Source organism: Pteronotus mesoamericanus, unplaced genomic scaffold (genome assembly GCF_021234165.1).
Source record: "Pteronotus mesoamericanus isolate MK-2021 breed Mesoamerican mustached bat unplaced genomic scaffold, CSHL_Meso_final contig_82, whole genome shotgun sequence".
NCBI lineage: Eukaryota > Metazoa > Chordata > Mammalia > Chiroptera > Mormoopidae > Pteronotus > Pteronotus mesoamericanus.
In genome coordinates this window covers 11,375,646-11,385,796 of record NW_026555265.1, presented here as the reverse complement: position 1 = coordinate 11,385,796, position 10,151 = coordinate 11,375,646, and the positions used below count along the sequence as shown (strand labels likewise).

Below are 10,151 nucleotides of genomic sequence, written 5' to 3'. Positions count from 1 at the left end.
AGCCATCTTGCCTCTCGCTAGGGACACCCATGACTCAGTAACAAAAAGATTAACATTTGGCCAAGCAGAAGGCCTTCAAATCTTGCTCCAGGACCCTGGGCACCCAGCATCACTTCTGAATGGCCACAGCAAAAAATTATTGTTAACATGGCCCTTGGGTATTTAAAAATACAATTTTTCATTTTTCTATTCGTTATTCTTTCTCTCACTTTCTCATATTTCTTCTCTTCATAACTCTTCACCCTCTAACAAACCATAAAATAAGATTACATCAACTCCATGAGAGTGGCGGTTATTTCTGTGTTCTTTACTGCTTTATTTCAAGTGCCAGGCATACAGTAGGCTCAATTAATGCTATTGAATTAATAATCTCATGCTTACTTGTGGGGGGAAGAAAAACCAAAAACCAGAAAGCCCGATACTATTAACCAGCTCTGCTCTCGCTTCTGTAAATTTGCTGACCGCCGCCAGCTGCAATAAGCCCCTCCTCCTGACCGGTACAATCTACTTCCCTTTCCGATCCTTTTCCTGCTCAACGCTAAGGCTTATAAACCCCGGCCTAACCTCAGTTCAGGGCTTAGAATTTGGAGACTGCGTCCTCTGAGCCCATGCGCGCGTGAATAAAGGCTTACTCCGTTCCCTGAATCGTGTCTGAGTCTGTTTTCCCGCAACAACTGACACTAAAAATCTTTATAATTTTTCCTAAAAATGTAATTTTAAATTATCCCATTGTTTTGTCAATTAGTAGTCCTTACATTACAGTGAGATTAAACATCACACCATTAACTTATTTATTTACCTTTAGAGTAAGGGGAAGGGAGAGAGACGGGGGAGAGATTGGTTACCTCTTGAACCCTCTCCCGAACTGTGGATCTGGCCTGCTATGTAGGCATGTGCCCTGACTGAGAATTGAACCATAGATCTTTTGGTTTGGGGGATAATGCTTAACCCCCTGAATCATACCAGTCAAGGCAACATCATATTTTCAAAAGATTATTGTTTATATAAACATATATAATCTATAAATTTCCATGTTATATATGATGTCAGTTTATTAAGTGATCTATTCTTTTACATTGTTTTCCAAAAGTTTTTTAAAATCCTTATACTTTTTCTGAAGGCTACTTTACATCTGATATATTTCTATACACAGTTATTACTTATTCCTTCTACACATTTTAGTGTAATTTACAGATTTAGTTTGATTTTCTTTATAATTCTAGAATTTTTTTAAAATTTATATTTAAAATTTTTACCTTTGTTCCTTTTAATGATCAGTTTTTATTTCATTGCAGTAAGAAAAAATGGGCTTGCACGATTCTTTATTTTTAAATATATATTTAAATTTTCAATGGAAGTAAATTACATTAGGCCAAACAAGTTTTCATTTTTGTATTATACAACACCTCTCCTCCCCATCCCCAATGACAGCATATGAACATTTTTTTCTCACCCTTGTTTTCCACATGGTGGATGTGGGAGTTCAGTTCCACACAGTCACTCAGAGCCTCAGGCTTTTAGAAACTCCAAATAGTGGTAAGGAGAAGACAAACTGCAAATTTTGGGATATTGATTCAAGCTGTATGTTAAAAAAACAAAAGACTCAGAAAAAACCTTTGACACTTCCTCTTCCTGCCTAAAATAATTTATATAGAAAAAACTTCCAGAAGAAAATCTTATATTCACCTTAACTTATATGAATTAACCCATGTGACAAGCAGGAAGAAATCTAGCAAGGCTTACTTTCCTCTGTGTCCCACTGTTTCAGGATAGCCCAACAAGAATTGGATTACCACATATTTGCTCTTTCTCCTTCTTGTGAAATACCTATGCCCCCTTTGAAATCCCAGACTCCTGCCCCTCCTTTTCTTTTGTCAATAATGGCATATAAACCTTAACTGCCCAAAGTTTTTTTGGGTCTCATATCTTATTACAACCCCAGCATACACATCCATAATAAGCTTTGTACATTTTTTTCCTGTTAATCTATATCAATTTGATCACTAGCCCAGTTAGAAGAATTTGAAGGTAGGAGGAAAGTTGTACTTTTTTTTAGCTCCCACAGTGGCACAAGTTACATACCAATCTTTTCAAAATAGTGATCATGTAGCTTCAGTGGTTGGCCTGGCATGCGTTTTTTTCCTACACATAAATCATTGGTCAGAATTAGTCACATTGTTACTAATAGTCAGTTAGCTAATCATTAATAGGAAAGAAGCAAAGTGAATTGGACATTGTTAAGCATAATCACCTGGGGATACTTAAGTCTGTTTTCTTCTCTAGGAAGCAATAGCATTTACAGATGCATTCACATACTCCAAGGGATTGCATCCAAGGAGACTTAATCTTCAGAGTGGGCAGGGATCCCCCCAGGAGTATTGCTGATCCTCTGGTACCAGAGCGGTATGGATTGTCCGGGGGAGCAGTGGAAGGCAAACACATGCACAACAGGAGTCAAAATGGTGCAGGGGGAGATGCTTCACCATAAAGTCCTGTCAGTCTAACCTGGAAAAGGGATCAATTGGCTAGGGGCTAGGTCCATCAGAAGCCTTAAAAGCTTGGGAAATTGATTGGTTATTTTGCAGAAGCTCTTGGTACTTCCTAAGCCCCAGATAACATAGTCCCAGGCAACAAGAAGGAGCTTACTCTCACTCAGGAACATGTGCTTCCCTCCTTTTGTTCACACATTCTCTCCATAGTAACAGTACAGGTCTCGCAGCCCTGCAGCTGGAGTCAACTCTGAAGGCAGACTCGGGACAGAAGCTTCGATACTGAAGTACAGCGCTAAGCTACCTGGATGGGTACTGAGACCACTCAGTAGCTGCCTGAAAGATCGAATGGATTAAGCTTTAACATGAAACAGAAATTCTGGACACTAGCCTTTGTTTTGGCCTTGCTGAAGACAGTCGAACTTTTTCCACGTCAGGACAGGTGGAGATGGGACACAGGGACAGCCTTCCACCCGAATAAATCTTGCCACACCACAGTCTCCTGTGTGTGGGTCAGTGAAATGTTTTCCTCAGAATCCTGTGAAAAAGCCCCACTATCCTCACCATGACCATCTCTCCCTATAAGGGGGCTGGCAACTATCAGTGAACAGATAGAATACTAGGTACATATATTCCTTTCTTAATGTTCTTTTCTAGTTTCCAAGTATTCCTTTGCTCCTTTTTTTTCCTTAAATGAAACAAAATCAAAACCTTCATACCAAAACAAAACACAAACTTTGTCCACTCCGTGTGCGGTCTTGGTTAATGCAAGTAGTCCCGGCATCATTCTGGAAATATCTTCTCTTGGTCCCCTCATATGTTGTATGCAATGATAAAAACCTTGAAAAGCCCAGTTGAAATCCTGGTGAAAAAGCACAACAGTTGGTAACCTTTCTGAATTTTTAGAATTGATATTGTGAGGGCTCTTTTCCTGTTAGTTTGTTTCTTAAGTAGGCATTGATTCTGCTCTTAGCACGGACTTTTTTGTTTATTTTTCTCCATGATCTCTGACTCTGTAGGAAGGTGTTATGAGCAAATATTTATATGCCTCCCCAAATTCATGTGTTGAAGCCCTAACCACCAGTGTGGCTATATTTGGAGGAACCTTTAATAATAGTTTCAGTTAAATTAAATTATAAAGTTGGGACCCTGATCTGATAAACTTAGTGTCTTTGTAAGAGGAGACACCATAATGTCCACTCTATATCTCAGCACTAAACAAGGCCAAGTGAGAGCACAGTAAGAAGAGAAGTTTACAAAAAGGAAGAGAGCCTTTACTAGCAACGAACTGGCCAGACTTTGACCTTGGACTTTTGTCCTACAGGTATGTGAGATAATGAATTTCTGTTGTTTAAGCTACCCAGTCTATGGTATTTTGTTAATGACAGCTCTGTAGGATATTACAGGGGCATTTTGGTTTTCTCTCATCCTCAGTGGCCACACCTTCAGTGCCTGCCCAATAACATGGACAGCTTTTTCTGTTCCCTTCAGACTCACAACAGGTTGGGGTCCCAAGGACTGTTTACTATCAAGAGCCTAGACTCATGATTTGTTTAGTAGTACTGCTGTCTCAATTCATATCTGTTTGAATGTGCCAGTTAGTTTTGAAGAATAGTCTTTCAATATTCTATCTTTACTTTTTTGCCAAATGCTTCTCTCACTCAAATTAAGCTCTCAGACTTCTCCTACAAAGCTATACCCCTACGCAGATTTGTATCTGGAGTCATTTTATGCACTGACAGGTATTATTAGTTGTCATAAAAGTATACCAATCTAGTTTTCTGAAATCATCTTAATCAGATGAAATATTTAAGCAATGAGAAAGAAGACTATACTCTTAATATAATTTTTGCTCCACAGGTGAATTTCAAAAGCCCTTTTGGCTCACATATTTTTATGATTTTATTTCCTACTCTAAGGATTAATTTATTGGTTGATTTTTTACACTCTGAATTTTTCAAATTTCTTCATTACTTTTTATTTTTTCTTGAACACAGTTTGATTATTTTCTGAGCTCATCATTTTTATGTAATACTTAATCAAATACAATTAGTAATGATATATAGTATTATAATAATTTAATTCTTCAATATCTTCTCCAAGAATAGAAGTTCATCTAGCATATATGATCTGGCTTCCAAGTTAGGACTGATGAGTTATGCTGGATGTTTTACCATTGAATAGCATAAAATGCTATCTTTTTATTCTCAGGAATCAATTTCTTTATTAGCCATCCTTAAAATATTGCCACCTATTTTTAGGCTTCTGTTATGGCTACCTCCTTTCCAATGACTATATCATTATCTCTGTTAGTTGGGATAGGATAAAATAAGATTCATATACTATAGTAGCAGTGTTATTATTTCAAGGGCTTGAAACAATATTTCTATTTCTAATTCTGATGGCATGTATCACGTGAGCTAGCAGTGACTTATGCTCCTTCAGAAGGTGGGATCTATTCTTCCAACCTTTACATTTGGACTTGGTCTGTAACCTAAATTTTACCAAGGGGATGTTCAGGAATGCAAAGCAAGCAAAGACTTGAAACAACGAATCATAGGGGTTTTCCCTTGCTTGCTGTATTTGAAATCTTAAGTAAACTATATAAACAAGCCCGTGATGCTGTACTAAAAGACAAGGGGACACAAGAAAGAGAAGTAAGCACCCTATGTCACAATACGCTAACTTCCAGAGATAAGAGGCAGTCATTTTTTGATCATCTAGATTACAAGCCAGCTGTCTATGATTCCCTCAGATCAGAAGAACCACCTAGCCAGTACAAAAAACATGAGCTAAATGAGATAATTTGCTTTTTTCATTGAACCAAATACATTTTTTAAGTTTTTAAATTTTAGATTTATTTATTTTTTTTTTACACAGCAAAATCTAACTGTTATATGAACTCCTATCTAGGAATAGGGCCCTGCTGTAATAAAAACCTAAACCATTGTATTTTGGAGTTTGTGAGTTGATAATATCTGGAAAAGCAGCAAGAAAATTGTTCATAGAAATAATTAGAAAAGTGGCAATAAGACTGCTATATTAGGCTGCAAAAATGACCATGTATAGTCTATAGCAGTGGAAAAATTGTTAAAACTGCTGCTTGCGGTAATTTGAAATATAGAAATATACCCAAGGAACTTGAGAATTTGGCTAAATAAATTGCTGGAACTGAATAAAGAGAATTTTTATATATGTATATCTTTGTACAAACAATATTACCTTTTTTTTTTCCTCAGATAATCTCTTTTTGCCTCTTAAGTTATAACTTCTACCCTAGTTCTTTCTAGGAAGCTGAACCATATGGGCAACAATTATTAGGTTATTTTACTCCCTGACTTGTATTAGATTAAAAAATATAGACACATTGATACAAAATAGAGAATAGGAGGACAGTGTAATTAGTATATTTAATATCATGGCTCTTTTCCTGTCAAGACAGATTGATGATAGAGTTTCATTACCAACAGTCAAAATGTCAGTCCCATTTACAGCTGTAGCTCCCTCTCCATTTTTTCTCCCTTTTCTTCCTTTTCTCCACTGGATATTAACAGTTTCCCACTGCTGCTAGCCCAGGAGTGCTTCAAATCACTGACAGATTTATTTTAAATATTACTGGTCTTCCTAATTGGACCCTGAATGATATGTCAATTGACACACTATTGATAATATTATTATTAAGTAAAAGAATCAGTTAGAAAGCCCTTAAAAACTTTGAATTACTTTTACAGTTCTTAGTTTTTACAAGTTTTTTTTATAAGCATTATAAAGACAGGTTTATGATGCTACATACTATTTTTTTTCTTGTAGTTAAAAACAAAGAAGAGATATTTTCTATATATATTGCAATGATTTTTTAATTAAGCTGTTAACAGAACCTGCAATTTTTCAAGGACAGTTTAGCACAGGAAGAAAAAATGCTGACCTAAGCAACCCAATTCAGATTATATTGAAAAATAAAGGATGGATAATGGTTATTAACTGATGCCCAAAATATGGGCATATCTGGTTTTCCATTTAACCAGCACTGATACATTTTAAAATTAACAGGAATAAATATAATGTTTAAGAAGACATTCATTTGTATAAAAAATAGTAGGAAAAGCAAGGAACTGAAACAAAAAAAGTCCAGTTAGTTACCTCTGTGGACAGAGGAGATGTGACTTGGAAGGATTTCATGTTTATGCATATAAATATGTGTACTTTGGTATGTATAAATAAGATGGGTGTAAACATGTACTCAAGAAAACACTAGAAACAATTATATAAATACTAGCTTATATCAACTTCACAATTCATGTTGAACATGTTAAACTGAAGTATTACTAAACAAAGTTGAATAAAACATTAGATCAATCTTCCCCCCACCCCCCCGCCCCGTGTGTCTGGTTTTCTTTGCAGCATAATGTCAAACATAGAATGTAATCGCAAATACTTGGCTGTGCAAAAAGAGGACAGTGCTTAGGTACAAATAGGGGACATGATTTCCTCTCAGTAAATACTTAAACACAGCTTGATCCTTCAGGCACCTAAGTATAGGTCTGTGTAGCAAGCTGCCCTGCCTGTAGCCCAGAAAAATGCCAGGATTTCCCTTCTCCCTAGTCAACGCATGGAATGAGGATGTCAGGGGTTGGGATCCCAATCAGCCCATTCTAGAGCCCCCCAACCCAGCCTTCTACAGAAGATTTGGTTGGACAAGGATATTGGAATTTCTGGAAGAACATTGGTTCCTAACAGTTAAATATTCTACAGAACTCTCCTGGTCCTCCGTCTAGGTGAGGGGACCAAGAGTACGTACCTGGATGACTTTCTTCAGGTCCTCATACACGACCAGCAGGAAGACACCGCTCACACCGCTGAGGATATTGGACCAGGCACTTTTGAAGAAAGCTTTTCCCCCTCATCCTTGAAGATCTTCCTCTGGCAGTGTATGGACCCCTGTAGATATTGTCAGCTCCCTTGTGCTCTGACTGCATCATCATCAGCTGCCTCACAGTGTCAAAGGGATAGGAGGACCGGCTGGCCGCTATCGTCACTGGGTGATCATCCAGCTCACCATGATGTGGGTGTTCTTGGGGTCAGGGTATGCCTTTGACCGTGTGGTACAGGCGAAGTCAGTGGCCTCGTAGATGATGATGCCCTGGTATAGGAACCAGGAACCGTCAGACTTGGTGACCTTCCCCAGACAGTCTCCCAGGCCTTGGAACTCCAGCTTGGTGTCCAATTTCCACACATCGGCCACCAGGTGAATTTTGGCAAAATCCAGGGGGTAGATAAAGCAGAAGGAAGGACCTAGCTGCACCATTGGAGACCAGGTTGCCAGTGAAATATTTACCTCCAGAACTGCCTGTGCTTGTCCACGGCCCCCACAAAGACCTGCTTGCACTTCTTGAAGGTGAAGTTGCGGGCTTGTGTGGAGAAGCAGCAGATGACTTTGGCCAGGTTGTCTCTTCTGAAAGACAGCACGCCTTGCTCCTTGTCCATGTGAATGATACAATCTACAATGCCCATGATACAATCTATGATGCCCCTGTACTGCTTGTTGGCCGTGATCTGCTTACAGGCATGTTGTACCCTGTATCAGCAGCTTGACCACTGGATTGGGGCCAGGGCTGTCTTGGAGATCAAGGCAGCAATGCCTCAGGGTCGGGATGTCTTTGGCAAAGGAGGTGGCCCATTCAGTCCTAGTGGTGCAGTGGGAGGGGAACCGCAGTGGGCTCAGAGCCCAGTGGAGAGGGGAAGAGAGGGGCGGAGGGCAGGGTTTGCTCCCTCAGCGATGCTGCTGCCAGGAAAGAAAGGAAATCAGTCAATTTGAAAGAAAATTAAAGTGAGATTTACCAGTGGTTACAGGTAAAATTTCAATTACATATAAATAATCATAATCCTATACTCTGAAAATGATTAAAAACGTAAATTTCCAATTAAGGTTGAAAAGTATGTTTAACAATGGAAAATGCAACATATATGTTCTGGGGAAAAACAAACAAACAGGAGCAAGCATATTGTCTGATGATATTAAGAAGTACTTTTACCCTTATATGTTTGAGACAACTAAAATTTTGGAAACAGACAAGAGAATTTCAGCAAAGATTAACAACTTGAATACTATATGCACTAGTCAACACAGAATTAACAATTAAAATGAATTTGTGGTTTTACTAGAGAGAGCATGTACTAGGTTCTTTATCTTGGAGGTTTTTACCTGTTTTCTGAAGGTGGGAATTTTAGGGGAGGTATTAGGGGAGGATTTAATTAGAATATTCATTAGCTTTCCAAGTGTGTCCTTTGATATGTCGGTTCATCAAAGTGAGCATAGAGAGAGACCAGGGCCATTTTCTGGTCAGGTTTACCTTCAAAGAATGTCACCAAGAGGGACCAGAACCAACGCGGGTTGGCCCTGGCCTGGTGTGGAACATGTAAACCACCTTCTAAGTTTAACTCTCTTGGATTTCCTCATTCCACATGTCAAGGAATTCTCCTAGCATCTTACTAAGCTCTCTCAGAGACTCAAGCTGTCCAAAGCTGATGTTCTGGTCTTCCCACCTCCTCTCCTGCTACAAGCACAGCTTTTCATATACCATTTAGTGGGAAACTCATTCTTCCATTTGCTCAGGCCAGAAACTTTGGAGACATCTCTGATCTTTCTCACACCCAAAATCAACTTCATCAGAAAATCCTGTTGGTTGTACCTCTAAAATACACCCATCTTTTCTTGTGAATACCCCAGCAATCCCCACATTGCTGTCCATGCCCTTGAGTCCTTTTTAGTCAGCAATAGAAAAGGGTAAAATTTAAAATTTTTAAAAAGCATATATAATTTACAAGATTTTTAAATTAAACTTGACTCTCACAAATTTTTATCCTCTCACTTTTCCTGAATATAGTATTAAAGTACACTTGAAATTTGAATAAAGAAATATAAAATAACAATATTATAAATAATAATTAAAATATTACATTTTAAAGAAATACCGTTTTCATTTTATTAAAAATTTACTAAAATATCATCGCTATAATAGATGCAGAGATTTTTTTATAATAATTTATATATTGCATAGTTTAATACTAAGAGATTTTCATTTCAATATTGTACTATATTAATCATTTGGCACTAAGACCCGGGCTATGTTCAATATTGTCTTGAAATAAATAAGTGGGTAGAAAGAAGGATGAAGAGAAGGTGAAAAGATGATTTTATTATTATTTTTTTAACTAATCTGCCTCATTTGGTGTACTGTGAACTTCCCTTCCAGGCCCCTTATGGCAGCAACAGTGCTGTGCATCACTCTGGTACAGAGCAACGACACAAGGATGGAGATAACTATTTCTTTTTCTTGGTTCCTTTTAAATAATAGACATTTTTTATTTAATTCCTGCAGGCTGTCCATAAGACTCAGCCACTGAAAGAACCTCAAGCACTGTGTGAAATGGGTGAGGCAGTGTCCCAGGGCCTCACCAGGGTGGAGCAAAAGGTGTTTACCAGGTTAATGTAGATGCAGATTTGGTTGTGTGGGTGGCGAACTTAACAGAGGGACAATGGAAGCTGTCCTTTCAGGCCTTGCCTTGGAGCCACACAACTAAAGGTTTCCTTGTATTTGTCTGGCGCCCTTAGACCCACTATCCTTTCACCAGAGCCTAGTGTGAGTGCCTGTGGACAACTCT

At 38.2% G+C, this 10,151-nt stretch overlaps 1 pseudogene; it reads right to left on the bottom strand.

Annotated features, from left to right (window-relative positions):
• Positions 1-2,680: 2,680 nt before the first annotated feature.
• Positions 2,681-9,238, bottom strand: LOC129079802 (ADP/ATP translocase 3-like; annotated as a pseudogene).
• Between the last annotated feature and the right edge of the window lie 913 nt (positions 9,239-10,151).